Source organism: Rhinoraja longicauda, chromosome 9 (genome assembly GCF_053455715.1).
Source record: "Rhinoraja longicauda isolate Sanriku21f chromosome 9, sRhiLon1.1, whole genome shotgun sequence".
NCBI classification, from domain to species: domain Eukaryota; kingdom Metazoa; phylum Chordata; class Chondrichthyes; order Rajiformes; family Arhynchobatidae; genus Rhinoraja; species Rhinoraja longicauda.
In genome coordinates, this window is record NC_135961.1 from 8753647 (window position 1) to 8771587 (window position 17941).

General features: G+C 45.7%; 1 long non-coding RNA gene across 1 annotated transcript in view; it reads left to right on the top strand.

Moving 5' to 3' along the window:
* Positions 1-17161, top strand: part of LOC144596899 (uncharacterized) — a 221336-nt gene extending 204175 nt beyond the window's left edge. Inside the window, exon 2 of the long non-coding RNA XR_013547659.1 lies at positions 16817-17161. This is a non-coding gene — a long non-coding RNA (uncharacterized LOC144596899). The remainder of the gene's footprint in view (positions 1-16816) is intronic.
* Positions 17162-17941: the final 780 nt, after the last annotated feature.

A 17941-nucleotide genomic window follows, 5' to 3' on the forward strand; every position in this document is an offset into this window, starting at 1 on the left:
CTTTTAATTGCCTCTGCCTGAGCACCACGTATGGATTTACTGACTCACACTGCACCGATCGCCATCAAAAATGTTGACACCTCAGCCATTTATTTCTTCCCCGACTGTAAAGTTTTGAAGTCCAGGCAGTTTCTCACTCTGTCAACTTCTATGTCGTGAGTTCCTTGCAGATTTTTTTGGGGCTTCAGTGCTTAGTGCCATCAATCACTGATCTTCAAAGAGCCTTCAAAAGAGTTTCTTCAAAGTGCATCTTTTACTTTCTCTCTTGCCTTGATACATGTTGGTTTGTTTCTGATTATCCACATCACCAGTTGTTGAATATTACATAGAGCTAAGGATGCAGAATGTAGTTCTCAGCATGTACGTTCTCCCCGTGACCACGTGGGTTTTCTCCGAGATCTTTGGTTTCCTCCCACACTTGAAAGACAAGCAGGTTTGTAGATTAATTGGCTTGGTGCATGTGTAAATTGTCCCTAGTGTGCGTGCAGGACAGTGTTAATGTGCGGGGATCGCTGGTCGGCGTGGAGTCGGTGGGCCGAAGGGCCTGTTTCCACGCTGTATCTCTAAACTAAACTCAAGAAACTGTGGAGCAACGGTACTAGAGACAGAGCTCAATGTCTGCAATTGAGGTAGTAGAAAGTCACACACTATCCTAGCTTCTGGAAAAACCCTTCAGTAGCCTGATAACAGAAGGGTAGAAGCTGTTCCTGAATCCGTTGGTGTGCGCTCTCAAGCTTCTGTATCTTCTGCCTGACAATAGTGGGGAGAAAGGATGGGGAGAAGAGTGGGAAAGGTCTTTGATTATGTTGGCTGCTTTCCTGAGACAGTGAGAAATGTTGATGGAGTCGATGGTGGGCAGTCCGGTCTGTGTGAAGGACTGGGCTACATCCACAACTCTCTGCAAGTTCTTGTGGTCTTAGGTAGAACTGTTCCAATCCAAACTGTGGTGCAACCCTGCAATTATGCTTCTAAATGGTGCATCTGTAGAAGTTTACAAGGGTCATTGGAAACATGCCAAATGTTCTCAGTCTCCTGAGGAAGCAGAGGCGTGATATCCCTTCTTGGCAGCTGCTTCAATGTGGTTGATCCATGACAGATTGTTGGAAATATTTACTCGGAGGAACTTGAAGCTCTCAACTATTTCCACTTCAGCAACATTGATGCAGATTGGGGCATGCGCTCCACCATGCTTCCTGAAGTCGATAACTAGTTCTTTAGTCCTAATGACATTGAGGGAGGGCTTCTTGTCCTGACTCCATATTATTAAGTTCCCATCTCCTTCCTGTCCTCCGTCTGGTCATTATTCAGGACCCGGCCCACCACCATAATGTCATCTGCAAAGTTGTAGAGTCTGAAGAAGGGTCTCGACCCCAAACGTCACCCATTCCTTTTCTCCAGAGATGCTGTCTGACCTGGTCAGTTACTCCAACCTTCTGTGTCTAACTTGCAGATGGAGTTGGAGACGTTTTTTGGCTGCATAGTGGTGAGGATATAGGGAGCGCAAAGGGGGACTGAGAACTCATCCTTGTATTGTGAATTATTATGGAAGATGTGTTATCATCACCTATCATCACTGTTTGTGGTCCGTGGGTCAGAAAGTCCATTGTCCAATGGCAGAAGGGTTGCTGGCTCCCAGACCAGGAATTTGGAGATGAGTTTGGATGGGATTATGCCTCTGTTGAAGGCAGAGCTATCGTTGACAAATCCAAGTTTGATGTAGGTGTCCTAGTTGTCTAGGTGTTCCAGAGATGAGTTTGGGGCCAGAGAATTGGCGTATGGTGTGGACCTGTGACAGAAGGCAAACTGCAGTGGATCGAGGTTGTCTGAAAGGCACCTTTCTTTGTTAATGTGCACCATCACCAGACTCTCAATGCACTTCATGATGGTGGATGCCAGGGTGACTGCTTGGTAATTTTTAAGACATGTTCCCTTATTTTTCATTAAACGATGATTAAAGCAGGTGGGAATCAGGTTAGAATGTGTCAAAGATGTCTGTGAATACCTCTGCCAGCTGGCCCATACAGGTCCTGTTACATTAACTGTGTAGGTGCCCTAGTTTAATGTACTGAAATGCAACTCCTTGCTCTTTTTTGAGTCATGTTCCATCTGCCATTCTTTGGTCTACTTTTCCAGTTAACCTCGACCCTGTTGTAATCTTAGAACCACCTCTTCACTGTCCACTATACTGCCAATTTTGGTGTCAACCGCAAACTTACAAACCATGCCAACTGCATTCTAATCCAAATCATTAATTATAGATGATGATGAACCACAAAGGATTCAGCTCCGATCCCTGGGGCACACGGGTCATTGGCCTGCAATCTGAATAACAGCCCTCCACTACCATCTTCTGACTCCTACCACTAAACCAATTTTGTATCCAGTTGGCTAGCTTACCCTGGATTCCTGGTGCTTGAAACATCCAGCCCAGCCTATGATGCAGGATCTCGGCAAATGCCTCGCTAAAGTCCATGTAGTGACATCAGCACCCTGCCCTCGTTAATCCTTTATCTCACTTCCTCTAAAAATAATCAGTGAAACTTGCGAGACATGATATCCCAGTGGTAAAGTCATGCTGACCATCCCTAACCTGTCCTTGCCTTTTAAAATGTCACTAGACCCTGTTCATCAGATTTCCATCCAGAGATTGTTCTATAAGAAGATAACTGCAGATGCTGGTACAAATCGAAGGTATTTATTCACAAAATGCTGGAGTAACTCAGCAGGTCAGGCAGCATCTCGGGAGAGAAGGAATGGGCGACGTTTCGGGTCGAGACCCTTCTTCAGACAGTCTGAAGAAGGGTCTCGACCCGAAACGTCGCCCATTCCTTCTCTCCCGAGATGCTGCCTGACCTGCTGAGTTACTCCAGCATTTTGTGAATAAATACCAGATATTGTTCTCATTTTCCAGGAGGTCATGAACTTTGTCCAAATTGAATTTTGATACAGAAAAATGATTGTCATACACGGCAACTTACATTCACAGGGATATGGAGGCACAATGAACTGCAGATGATGGTTTACAAAAACAGACACAAAGTGCTGGAGTAACTCAGATGTCCAGGCAGCATCACTGGAGAACATGGATAGGTGACGTTTCGGGTTGTGACTCTTCTTCAGTCTGATGGAAGGGTCCCAACCCAAACTGTCACCGATCCATATTGCCGAGAGATGCTGCCTGACCCACTGAGTTACTCCAGCACTTGGTCTTGTACAGAGGTTAATGGTTGCAATAGATAATGGTGTGGTGTAGATAACTCCTTTGATTGAGCACTTCTGCTCCCCTTGTTCAGTTTAGTTTATTGTCGCGTGTACCGAGGTACAGTGAAAAGCGTTTGTCGTGCGCTAACCAGTCGACGGAAAGACAATACATGATTACAATCGAGCCATTCGCAGTGTACAGATACATGATAAGGGAATAAAGTTTAGTGCAAGATAAAGCCAGCAAGGTCCGATCAAAGAGTTAAATAGTAAAACATTGCTAACTTTTACTATCTAACAATCTCAAAATTTTCAAACAGTTTTTAGTGCAGTGATTTGACTGAAAATGGTATTCGGACTTCTTCAAAATAGTTCAATTGGAAATGGCATCCTGCGATCCTTCATTGTGTTTTGAACAAAGTCAGGATTCATTTTTGGGGGTATTAATCTGACAGTGGCAAAAAATCCCGGAATCTGCAAACTATCGTGTCAGACAATAACTTTTCCGTCTCAAAGTTCAACCTAGACAAAGGTCATTGTTCCCCGGAACATCGAACGTAGGTAAGTGTCACGGTTCCTCAGACAGTGTCCATTTGCTTTTACCTGAATGGTAAGAAGTTGATTAGAGGGAGCTGTTAGATGGGGAACTATTGCAGATTTCCATCTCCCACAGCAGAGGCCAACAAATATGCATGCATAGTTAGACAGAGTGGATGGGGAGAGGATGTTTCTACTTGTAGGAGAGTCTAGGACTAGAGGCCTTAGCCTCAGAATTAAAGGACGTTTTTTTTAGGAAGGAGATATGGAGACATTTCTTTAGTCAGAGGGTGGTGAGTCTGTGGAATTCTTTGCCTCAGAAGGCTGTGGAGGCCAAATTAGTGGATATCTTTAAGGCAGAGACAGATAGAATCTTGATTAGTACGGGTGTCAGGGGTTATGGGGAGAAAGCAGGAGAATGGGGTTAGGAGGGAGAGATAGATCAGCCATGATTGAATGGCGGAGTAGACTTGATGGGCCAAATGGCCTAATTCTACTCCTATTCCTTATGACCTTATGACCTTATAGTGAGCGGAGAGATCTGAAAAAAAAAGAAGGCGAGCAAAATGCTAAAATAGAAATGACATGTAAAAGAGGATTTAACTTTTGATGCTGGTGCACATTCATAACCCATGAGCAATGATTAGATGTAAGTAAAAGGAGACCTACAGCATCCGTTACTGAGACGTACAGGTATGTAGGTTAATTGGCTGGGTAAATGTAAAATGTAAAAATTGTCCCTAGTGGGTGTAGGATAGTGTTAATGTACGGGGATCACTGGGCGGCACGGACTTGGAGGGCCGAAAAAGGCCTGTTTCCGGCTGTATATATATGATATGATATGATATACAGCGTGTGAAACGGCATTAAAATTTAAACCTGTTCTGCTCACATGTGTCAGAAGTTATGAGTTACTCTTCAGTAGTAGCTGATGAATTTGGAAACTGCTGCTGGCAATCTCATTACCTTGCTTGGATGTACGATTCAAATTAGTTAGGCCTTTGTCCCAATATTAAATACTATGAGCGTTCACAATTCTCCCAGCAAGGCCACGTCTACAATCAGCTGAGGGTGAGTGATGCGGTTTCCTTGACTGTGTTTTTTCTCTACTCCATTTCACAGTTGAGTGTTCACCGGTCTCAGTTATATACTTTTCAGAATAATTTCATACTTTATCGTTTTCATAGAGAGTCCATTATTTTTTAAATGTATTGCTAGTTTCATAGTCTTCACAATAATCATCTAATTCTTTAATAAACACCCTGGATTATTTGGCCATCTTCTTCCCCTCTCTTTTAACAAAGACAACTCTGGATAATAGACAATAGACAATAGACAATAGACAATAGGTGCAGGAGTAGGCCATTCAGCCCTTCGAGCCATGGCTGATCACTCTCAATCAGTACCCTGTTCCTGCCTTCTCCCCATACCCCCTCACTCCGCTATCCTTAAGAGCTCTATCCAGCTCTCTCTTGAAAGCATCCAACGAACTGGCCTCCACTGCCTTCTGAGGCAGAGAATTCCACACCTTCACCACTCTCTGACTGAAAAAGTTCTTCCTCATCTCCGTTCTAAATGGCCTACCCCTTATTCTTAAACTGTGGCCCCTTGTAAATGGCAGTAAAACTTTCCATTGAGAAGCAGAGATTGGTAATTCTCCATCAATGCATTGGTTCAGATTGGAAATCAACTTCATGCCACCACGGCATTAATATAAGCCATCTCAGTTTAACTTCGTAAAATTGAGCCGTGTGCACAATAATACTTCTTCTCAACAGACGTGTTTTTCGCAACAGATGGTCAGATAGGGATAGCAGAGCTGGTAGAGACTTGACTCCTTGAGTTCAATTCAAAGATCTGTTTAGCTTAGACGTACAGCGTAGATACAGGCCCTTCAGCCCACCGAGTCCGCGCCGACCAGCGATCCCGTACGCTATGGGCGGCACGGTGGCGCAGCGGTAGAGTTATAATAATAATAATAATAATAAACATTTATTTTTTATAGCGCTTTTCCAAATGCTCGAAGACGCTTTACAAAACAGTCAAGACATAAAAACAAACAGACGAACTGTCCTGACGGAGAAGCGGCGAACAAATAGCGCCAGCGTCCTCTCACGTCAGGGTCCGGCAGTAGACAATAAAGAACACAAGACACACAATTACAATTTTTAACACAAACAGCCATCACAGTGATTGCTCCAGGCACACCCTCACTGTGATGGAAGGCAAAGAAAAGTCTTATCTCCTCCTCATTCTTCTCCCGTGGTGCCACGAGGCGATCGAGGCTCCCGACTTTTGAAGCCCCCACCGGGCGATGGAAAGTCCCAGGGCCGAGCCGAGCAGCCCGATGAAGGTCCTGAGCCCCCACCGGGCGATGGAAAGTGCCTGCCACTCAGGGCGATGAAGGGCCTGCGAGCGAGTCGATCAAACCTAGCGCTTCGGGTCGGTCGAAGCTGCTACGGCTGGAGCTCCCGAAAGCCGGCCGCCAGCCAGGGACCTGCGAACTCCAGATGTTGCGGTCTGCAGGGCCCACGGCCGAAGCCTCCGAGATGGTAAGTCCAGGCCCTGCGACCGGAATGTACAAATTGTCCCTAGTGTGTGTAGGATAGTGTTAATGTGCGGGGATCGCTGGGCGGCATGGACTCGGTGGGCCGAAGGGCCTGTTTCCGCGCTGTATCTCTAAATCTAAAAAATCTAACACTATCCCACACACGATAGGAGCAATTTACAATTTTTACCAAGCCAATTAACCGACAAACCTCCACTTCTTTGGCGTGTGGGAGGATACCAGAGCACCCGGAGAAAACCCGCGCAGGTCACAGGGAGAACGGACAACTCCCGTAGTCAGGATCGAACCCAGGTCTCTGGTGCTGTAAAGCAGCAACTCTATCGCTGCGCCACCATGCTGCCCTGTGATCTGTCTATCATTTAGACCCAGGAAAAGGTTAAGATTCCTTAGCTTAATCAGGGGAAGATTATAGAACACAAAGCTGGCATGTCAAATGAAGAAGGGCATCTTGGGGCATGAAGAACGTTACTTCTCCCTACACTGCTTAGACAGGTCCACCCTGCACTGATTAGTGCATCGAACAGTCATTGGCGGCAGACTTCAAAAATCCATCACTTCTGATCAGTTTTTGGAACGTGGGCTTTGCTGGCACAGGTAGCATTTATGCCCATCCTTATGTACCCTTGAGGTGAATGCCCCTATTGAATGGCTGCTGGTGAAGGTACGCCCACAGTACTGTTGTGGACAGAGTTCAAGTATTTAGACTCAACTAGACCAAGTGGACCCGTTGGGCACAAACCTCTCCTGCATTGGTGCAGCACCCTCTCCTCCCCCACTCCCCCTTCCCCCCCACCCCCGCCCCCCCCCCCCTCCCTCGCCCCTCCTTCCCCCCCATCCTCTCTTCCTCCCCCCTCCCCCCTCCACCTCCCCCCTCCCCCACCCCCTCCTTACCCCTCCCTCCCCTCCAAAGGGACGACGGTGAGTAAGGTGGGCCTACTATCGTTGTGCTATCGTGTACCATTTTGGCTGTAATTCAGGAACAAACAAACGGGAGTTTTAGTATATAGATGATGTTGAGAGACTTGAACGTTACAAGCAGGTGGTTAGGTTACCTCCTTTTGGAAGTGTTTACTGACTGGCACAGGGTGGCAAGAACATTGGCATTGCCTTGTACAAGCAAGAACCTCTTCCTGGCAGAATGGAGATTAACATCAATAACATGCAGGAAGGACTGTAGAACTGTGGAACTGTAGGAACTGTAGAAGGAACTGCTGGTTTAAACCGAAGATAGACACAAAAAGCTGGAGTAACTCAGCGGGACAGGCAGCATCTTTGGAGAGAAGGAATGGGTGACTGAGGAAGGGTCTCGACCTGAAACGTCGCCAATCCAGAGATCCAGAGATGCTGCCTGTCCCGCTGAGTTACTTTAACATCGATAACGTTAATTTGCAAGTGGAAAATAGATTAGATTCAGCATGCTAACACACGCCACTATCTAGTGGAGTTTGCATAATCAATAGGTGAAGAGGAACAAAAACAAACGAGGAAAACCATATCTGCATCAAATGGGCCTAACATTTGAAAGGTCTGAATAACATTTAACACTCCCATCACCAAAGAAGGGTTGACATTTGCAAACGTGAATATTTTAATGAAGTGTTAAACAAATCCCACTGCATCATTTTAAGTATAACATCTTACCCAAACCCCATCAGTAAATTTCAACTGCAGACAAGTGATTTAACTTCAACTTCTGAGAGATCTACCTGGTGATAGAGATACAAACTAGTTTTTCTTGCAACACGGCCACTGAATTGGCCTTGCAGTTAAGCACTTTATTATCACTTGAGGTGATCAGATCTTAACAGATTAACAGCACCACGAAGGTTTTCTGCAAAAAAACATAGGTTGTTAGACACAGGCATATGTTAAAGAGCTGATGGCTACACTTTAAGAAGCATCATTTGATAAATAAAAAGAGTCCGTTCCAAAATTAGCCTTGGAATCCTAGGATTCATTCAGGGCTTATTAAAGACACAACCCAATGGTATGAATAAGAAAATAACTGCAGATGCTGGTACAAATCGAAGGTATTTATTCACAAAATGCTGGAGTAACTCAGCAGGTCAGGCAGCATCTCGGGAGAGAAGGAATGGGTGACGTTTCGGGTCGAGACCCTTCTTCAGACTGATGTCAGGGGGGCGGGACAAAGGAAGGATATAGGTGGAGACAGGGAGATAGAGGGAGATCTGGGAAGGGGGAGGGGAAGAGAGGGACAGAGGAACTATCTAAAGTTGGAGAAGTCGATGTTGAATATTGGTATTCATATTGAATATTAAGGTATGAATATTGAATTCTCTAACTTCAAGTAACCCCTGCATTCCCTCTCTCTCCATTCCACCCCCACCCAAGTCATATCAGCTTCTAAGTTATACATCTTTTCCTCTTATACATCGGCGAGACCAAATGTAGACTGGGTGATTGTTTCGCGGAACACCTTCGCTCAGCCCACCTGAAACTACCTGATCTCCCGGTTGCTAAACACTTTAATTCCCCTTCACATTCCCACACTGACCTTTCTGTCCTGGGTTGCCTCCATTGTCAGAGTGAGGCTAAACGCAAATTGGAGGAACAGCATCTCATATTTCGCTTGGGCAGCTTACAGCCCAGTGGTATGAATATTGATTTGTCTCACTTCAGGTAGCCCCGGCATTCCCTCTCTCTCTATCCCTCCCCCACCCAAGTCGCACCAGCTTCTCGTTCTCACCCAACAAACAGCTAACAATGGGCTGCTTCCTTTGTCATCGTTACTTTTTTGCATATCTTTCATTCATTGTTCTTTATCTCTCCACATCACCGCCTATATGCCTCTCGTTTCTCTTAACCCTAACCAGTCTGAAGAAGGGTCTCGACCTGAAACATCACCCATTTCTTCTCTCCAGAGATGCTGCCTGTCCCGCTGAGTTACTCCAGCATTTTGTGACTATCTCCAGCTTCAATGCCATCTTGTTGAGTCTCATTGTTTATACTCATTCACACCTAACAGCTAACAATGGCTTGTATCATTTACCATCGTTACTTTGTAGCATATCTTTCATTCATTTGTTCTATATCCCTCTACATCACCATCTATATCTCCCGATTCCCTTTCCCCTGACTCTCAGTCGGAAGACCCGAAACATCACCTATTCCTTTTTGTCCAGAGATGCTGCCTGATCCGCTGAGTTACTCCAGCTTTTTGTGCCTATCTTATTAAAGACAAGTTGGATGACAATAAGGAAAGGACTCGTGTGAGAAAATAACAAATATTAAAATGTAGGCCTGGGCTAAGGATAGGAAAATAGCAGGAGATAAACCACAAACTCTTCAGCTGGTCATGATGCAGTCTGAAGAAGGGTCTCGACCCGAAACGTCACCCATTCCTTCTCTCCCGAGATGCTGCCTGACCTGCTGAGTTACTCCAGCATTTTGTGAATAAATCTATTTGTACCAGCATCTGCAGTTATTTTCTTATAGGTCATGATGCAGTAGTGGATGCCATTTGGTTCAGTGGCATCTGTGAACTCTGCCATAGAGAAGTGGTGACGGATTTCTAATACCCAATACATATTTTCTGTTGACTAAGGCCTGCAAGTCCTCAGTGAGATAGACACAAAATGCTGGAGTAACTCAGCGGGACAGGCAGCATCTCAGGAGGGAAGGAATTGTCCTTCCTCAAATTAGGAGACCAAAACTGTACTCAATACTCCAGGTGCGGTCTCACCAGGGCCCTGTACATCTACAGTAGGACCTCCTTGCTCCTATACTCAAATCCTCTCGCTATGAAGGCCAACATGCCATTAGCTTTCTTCACTGCCCGCTGATATATAGCACATGCTAGATAGGTGGCATATTCATAGATTTAATATCGGACTGGCTGCTCTCTATGCTGTTATAATATTACTTATTGTGGAACACACCTGAGTATCTGCTTGCGTCTGTGGAGAACATCAGGTAAGGAAGTTTGCACCCTTGACAAAGGAAGCTTTTATTTTATTCAATAAATGCACTTGTTGTTAGTTTTAATTAACAACAGTATGAATTGTTGCATTGAGAGAGAGACATAAGTTCTGAATCAGCAACCAGGGTTTGATCCTGACCATGGGTGCTGTTAGTACGGAGTTTGTACGCTTTCCCTGTGATCGTGTGGGTTTTCTCTGGGTGCTCCGGTTTTCTCCTGCATTTCAAAGATGTACAGGTTTGTAAGTTAATTGGCTTTGGTAAAATTGTAAAATTGTCCCTAGGGTGTTGGATAATGCTAGCCTACGGGGCAATTTCTGGTCGGTGCAGACTTAGTGGGCTGGAGGGCCTTTTCTGTGCTGTATCTCTAAACTAAGCTAAACTAAACCACGGTGTTGAAATTATCAGGAAGGGTTGGAGGGGCCCAACATGAGCAACCATGGATTGATGATACAGTTTAGGACGGTCAGGGTGGCGCAGCGGTAGAGTTGCTGCCTTACAGCGAATGCAGCGCCGGAGACCCGGGTTCGATCCTGACTACGGGCGCCGTCTGTATCGGGTTTGCACGTTCTCCCCGTGACCTGCGTGGGTTTTCTCCGAGATCTTCGGTTTCCTCCCACACTCCAAAGACGTGCAGGTTTGTAGGTTAATTGGCTGGGCAAATGTAAAAATTGTCCCTCGCGGGTGTAGGATAGTGTTAGTGTGCGGGGATCGCTGGTCGGCGCGGACCCGGTGCGCCGAAAGATCCTGTTTCCGCGCTGTATCTCTAAACTAAGCTAAACTAAACCACGGTGTCGACATTATCAGGAAGGGTTGGAGGGGGCCAACATGAGCAACCATGGATTGGTGACACAGTTTATTACAAAAAGGCCAGCCATGGAAAGGATGGTGCCATGACTTCAATGCTCCTCAACTGAGATCCAATCTAGGGCAGTCATCGGGATGCGATTGAGGAAACCTCCACATAGAAAGCAAATTCCCAGACCGATCAAATTACTTTCTGCCGATGGGTAAGGACGTAGCAGTGAGTCCTGAACATAGAAACATAGAAACATAGAAACATAGAAACATAGAAAATAGGTGCAGGAGGAGGCCATTTGGCCCTTCGAGTCATTGTGATCATGGCTGATCATCCACAATCAGTACCCCGTGCCTGCCTTCTCTCCATATCCCTTGATTCCCTCCATATCAACTTCAAGCTCCTCCTATTCACGTATAAAGCCTTAAATGGACACTCCCCCCCCCTACATCAAAAATCTTCTAACCCCCCTCTCTAACTCCAGGTCCCTCAGGTCGGCCGACTTGGGGCTACTCACTATCCCGCGGTCTAGGCTTAAGCTCAGGGGTGACCGCGCTTTTGCGGTTGCAGCTCCTAGACTGTGGAACAGCATCCCTCTCCCCATCAGAACTGCCCCCTCCATCGACTCCTTTAAGTCCAGGCTCAAAACCTATTTCTACTCCCTAGCGTTTGAGGCTCATTGAGGAGGCGCTGTGAACTGTTTGTGTGCTACTGTATGTTTCATTTTTTTTTCCCATTGGAACCTAATCAGATGTACAGCACTTTGGTCAACGTGGGTTGTTTTTAAATGTGCTATACAAATAAAATTGACTTGACTTACTTGATTTGATTCCGCAAGTTCCTAGAGCTCCATCTAACTCTCTTTTAAATTCATCCAGTGAATTGGCCTCCACTGCCTTCTGCGGCAGAGAATTCCACAGAATCACAACTCTCTGGGTGAAAAGGTTTTTTCTCATCTCAGTTTTAAATGGCCTCCCTTTTATTCTTAGACTGTGGCCCCTGGATCTGGACTCCCCCAACATTAGGAACATTTTTTTTCTGCATCTAGCTTGTCCAGTCCTTTTATAATCTTATACGTTTCTATAAGATGTATTGCAGTGTTACCGTGAGTTTGGTCCTGCCCCTTCACTTGCACTTGCATGTTTGCCTTGCATTCAACAGTGTTTCGGGAAGATAGATACAAAATGCTGGAGACCCGAATCTGAATCGGAAGAGCGGTCTCAACTCGGAATGTCACCCGCTGCTCCTCTCCAGAGATGCTGCCTGTGCCGCTGAGTTACTCCAGCATTTTGTGTCTATCTTTGGTGTAAACTAGCAGCTGCAGTTTCTTCCTACACAGTGTTTCAGGAAGCCTGGGATACGTGCTCATGATGCTGAAGTTGAAGTTTCCCCAATGCTGCAATTAGCAATCACTGATAGACAGCTTGGCTCTCCTGAGGGGACTTTGTGCAGGCAACCTTTTCCAGTTGATGAGTTGTGGACAGCTTCCTGCCATGCTCACAGTTATCCCAGGTTTTAGCTGCCACTGGATGCCCATGTGCCCTCCAAGTTAAAATGGGCCTCTGTGCACTCCATTGAGTTCTCACAGAAACAACGTCAATTTTAACTTACTCTTACTCCCGGTAAGAATGGGAGATGGCTGGGAGGAAATTACTCCATTTAAATAAATGGAATTTGACATTGGGCATTGTGCAAAAGTGGAGCTCAACCTGAACTGAACACTTCCTCAAGAGAGGAATAGATTGGGTAGATGCACAGAGCGTCTTGCCCAGAGTAGGGGAATCGAGGACCAGAGGACATAGGTTCAAGGTGATGGGGGAAAGATTTAATAGGAAGCTGAGGGGTACCTTTTTCATGCAAAGGGTGGTGGGTGTATGGAACAAGCTGCCGGAGGGGGGTAGTTGAGGCTGGGACTATCCCATCGTTTTAGAAACAGTTAAACAGGTACATGATTGGACAGTTTGGAGGGTATGGACCAAACGCAGGCAGATGGGACTAGTGTACCTGGGACATGTTGTCCGGTGTGGGCAAGTTGGGTCAAAGGGCCTGTTTCCACACTGTTTCACTCTATGACACTATCTCCATCGATAGCAAAGATTAAAACAAACTTGCCATTTCTTTCAGTACAGTGGTGGCCATCTTCCCACCTGGGTCATTACTCCCACTCTAACCTTCGCAGCACTACAATGCTGAACTTTGAACTTAAAATATATTAAAAAAAGAACATGTAAATTAATCTTTTATCTATATGTTTTCATTTCAGTGAGTGTTTCTCCTCTCTCTGGAGGGAAGTGGTTGGGTTTGGGTGATGACGTCATTGTAAAGCAGCTGGATGCTTGAACCAAAGTCAGACACAAAATGCTGGAGTAACTCAGTTGTGTTGTGTTAGGTATGGAGTGACTGCCTAATAAGGCAGCTACTAATGAACCTACAAATGAAGAGTAGTTAGGTTCAAGGAACTGCTGATGCTGGTTAACACACCAAATATAGACACAAAATGCTGGAGTAACTCAGCGGGACAGGCAGCATCTCTGGAGAGAAGGAATGGGTGACGTTTTGGGTCGAGACCCTTCATCGGATCTTCTAAAGGTCTGTACGGAGTTTGTACGTTCTCCCCGTGACCTGCGTGGGTTTTCTTCGAGATCTTCGGTTTCCTCCCACACTCCAAAGACGTACAGGTATGTAGGTTAATTGACTGGGTAAAATGTAAAAATTGTCCCCAGTGTGTGTAGGATAGTGTTAATGTGCGGGGATCTCTGGGCTGCGTGGACCCGGTGGGCCGAAGGGCCTGTTTCCGCGCTGTATCTCTACATCTAAATCTAAACGTCACACATTCTTTCTTTCCATTGACGTACAGGTCTGCTGGTTAATTGGCTTGGTTTATGTGTAAATTGTCCCAAGTGTGTGTAGGATGCTGTTAATGTGCTGCTCAGTGCTCAGTGCGAACTCGATGGGCAGAAGGGTCTTTGTCCGCGCTATATCTCTTCACAGAGCTTGCAGCGGAGGCAGAACAGCGGGGCTGGAGAGCAAAGATCTGCCCGGTAGAAGTTGGATGTCGAGGATTTGTGGCAACATCTACCGTAAGACTGATGAAGGATCTAGGGATCAGCGGACAAGCCCCTACGCCAGGCTATCAAGGAAACATCACAGGTGGCAGAGCGGAGTAGCCAGTGGCTCTGGTTGAAGAGGAAAGACCCCATCTGGTCTCCCAAATAAGCCGGCTAGGCAGATGCAGAGGGGGGTGGTTCTGGGACGCCAGAATGCACTGCTGAGCCAACTGGAGACGTCGTAGGTCCAATCAGTGAAACGTCGATGAAAGTAGGCGCCCACTTGATAACCCCAATGATGTGTCTGCCTAGCCTTTCTCAACATCGGAGGAGCATAGGTGAGTGCATAAGCCTCCCATCACCACCGGGAGCAAGTTGGCATTTGGCACTTTGGATTTCTAACATCTTGTATTTGGAAACTAAAGTAAACTAAACTAATCCCATGCTTTTGGTGCAACCATGGCTGTAAGAGATGCAACTTTTGTCGTTTTTTTATTATCACCTCTTTCTTTCGATCAAATTGACCTTGAAAAGAATGTTGTCAGTTTATCCCAATGAAGGAACTAGTCACAAAAACACTAAGGTGCCTCTGTGACCGATTTCTCATAGAAATAACAGCATTAAAATAAATGTTGCTGCACAGTTCAAGTGGACTTGAATGTTTTTAAAAAAACATCACAGTCGACACAAATTAATGCCACTTGAGAAAAAATATTGGAATATTATTCTGAGTATATTCTGATACCCTCAATTAGTCAGTTATTTTAGATTTAGTTTAGTTTGGGTTAGGGATTCCACGTGGAAACAAGGCCTTCGGCCCACCGAGTCCGCGCCGACCAGCGATCCCCGCACACTTAACATTATACTACACGAGGGACAATTTACAATTTTACCAAGCGAATTATTCGACAAACCTGTAGATTTTTGGGGTGTGGGAGGAAAGCAGAAGTCCCGGAGGAAACACACAAGTCACAGGAAGAACGTACAAACTCGATACAGACAGCAGTCAGGATCGAACTCGGGTCTCCGGCGCTGTTAGGCAGCAATTCTACCACTGCGTCTCCATGCCGCCCAGGCGATCAGTTAAAATATTTCCTAAGTGAAAAACTACGCTCTCTCAAACACAGATATGATGAACTTTTACTTTGATGAGGACTCAATTTTATTGGTATCATCATCATATCAGCATTGAATATTAAAAAATATAATCTAATGTCAATCTGGAATATCAGTGGCTAGGGGCTCAAAGCAGTACTATCTTTTCAACTTGAGTGATTATGACTTGCTTCAAAATTTAAAATGTACCATTAACCATGACAGTGCACACATAAATCTTTACAAAATACTTACTGCTTGATAATGGAATGCTCCAAGCGGGAGAGACATTCTGGTTATTGGGTTCATACAAAACAAAATTGCAATCATTTTAGGCAGCTGTTTAGAAGTTAAAATAAATAAAGAGCACCTTATTTTGTTGTGTCTCACTTTGGTCATTTTAGACCTGTCTGCTGTGTTACACAAGTTTACTTGCAATTTAAACCTGACTTGTCCCCCTCATTGGTAATACCGAGATCTTTTAAGGATAATCTAAACATGATTAAATTATACCTGAATTAGGTCTGTATTTGGTTTATTTAGAAAGCTGGTTCTTTTGGTGTTCAGCTTGTGTGGGAAATTCTGCAACAAAGTTGTATTATTTGCTGCAGCATGAGCTTTCAAAATGATTTTTTTTAAATTCTCTACTCAGATTTCAATTCAATGTTAAGGGTCTGACCCACTTAGGCGATTTCTTAGGCGATTTCTTAGGCGACTGCCGGCGACTGTCAAAGTCGTAGCAGATCGCCGAGATTTTCTTTTACCCTACGACAATGACCACGACAATGCAGAGTCAGGTCGAGATTACACCGTCTTCAGAAACATTCCCACGCTTATCAATGCTTCTCCAGCGTCCTCAATTTCGTTGAAATCACTGACAAGTCTGTAATTACTTGAGAGTTTTGAAATATAACGTCTTGCCCGGGAACTTCAAAACCAAGCTTCACGGTAACAAGGCATAAACTGGATTGACTTCCAGTTTACTAATAGCAGTATTAAGAAATTTAATTTTAAACGTGGTTAAATGGATTTTTGTGCGGAGTGTGGGCATTCTTTAAAAATGTACGGGAGATGCATATCTGGTTTCTGGGTTGCATATCTGGGTTGGGAGCCTACTTTAAATGTAATCATTGATGGCAGAGATGGATAGATTCTTGATTAGTACGGGTGTCGGCAGTTATGGGGAGAAGGCAGGAGAATGGGGTTACGAGGGAGAGATAGATCAGCCATGATTGAATGGCGGAGTAGACTTGATGGACCAAATGGCCTAATTCTACTCCTATCCATTATGACCTAATGACAATTACTGCAGGAGGAAATTATGTCGCTTCACTGTAGGATGCTCACCACCAGTTTGAGTCGGCAACGTGAGCCAGGGTTGACCGCAGGAAGAGCCCACGCTCATCGCCAGAACTCACCAACAAGCACCAAGACCTGGCTTGGCTGGCCTTCCCAGTGAGATCCTTCCTGCACCGTCGGAACCAGCGCACGCTGCCCTCGGGACTGCAGCTGTGGAAAGGAGATGTTTGCCCACCACTTCGCAAAGTGTAGATTTGCAAAGAGAGACTGGAGAGGTTTACAAGGGTCCCTGTCATGGTTTATTCTGAACAGCTCCATTTTTTTTTTCAGGACTCTGTTATTTACGGACTGTTCCCAGGGATGCATTCAGAGACCGACATCGAGTGCTGCTGGAAGGTCATGAACTCGGTGAAAGACGCTCTTTGGTCTGCCCGATCCTTGTTGGCCTCCCAGCGGAGCGAGCTGTCCGTTGGGGAATGTTGCCACCTGGCCCGCTGCAGACTGCAGGAGTACGTGCTGAGGGACGCACTGAAGCTCAGTGCAGCCAACGCCAAGGCTCTGTGGGGGAGGACCACAGTCTAGGGTCCTTCCGCTGCTGGACATTGGGGGACAGGGTGTGGTGGAGACGCCCATCAAAGGATGGAAGGAATATCACCCCAGGGAGCCACATCAGTGTCAAGAGTATGGGGTAAAATTTGTAAACACTAAGTTACGATGTATGCATAGCTTCTGAGAATGTCAGAACTTTTGCACAATACCTGTATATATTTTAAATCTGAATAAAGTTCATTTTGAATTAAAAAATGTAATATCTATTCTACCAAAGGCCTTTAGCAAGTTATGTTTAAGGGGTAGTGAGACTGATGTGGAGAAACCAGGCGGAAACACCAGGTCTGTGCCGACTCTGATTATTATCAACCAACTGACCGGGAACGCGAACTCGACACTGACAGTGCTTTCTCTGGGTGGTACGGTGGTGCAGCGGTAGAGTTGCTGCCTTACAGCACTTGCAGCGCCGGAGACTCAGGTTCGATCCTGACTACGGGCGCCGTCTGTATGGCGTTTGTACGTTCTCCCCGTGACCTGCGTGGGCTTTCTCCGAGATCTCCGGTTTCCTCCCACACTCCAAAGACGTACAGGTTTGTAGGTTAATTGGCTTGGTACGAATGTGAAATTGTCCCCGGTGTTTGTAGGATAGTGTTGGTGTGCAGGGATCGCTGGTCGGTGCGCACTCGGTGGGCCGAAGGGCCTGTTTCAACGCTGTGTCTCTAAACTAAAAAACAAAACTAAAGAGTTAACAGGCAGGAGAAGCAGCCTTTCAGCTAAACAGGGATCTCAGCCGCCTTCTCCGGGTCCACCATATGACTGGAGTGAACCAGGAACATGCCGAGATCCCAGAGCATATGTGCTTGGAAATCTGTTCTTTGGTTCTGGCAAAGGATCTACAAATCCATT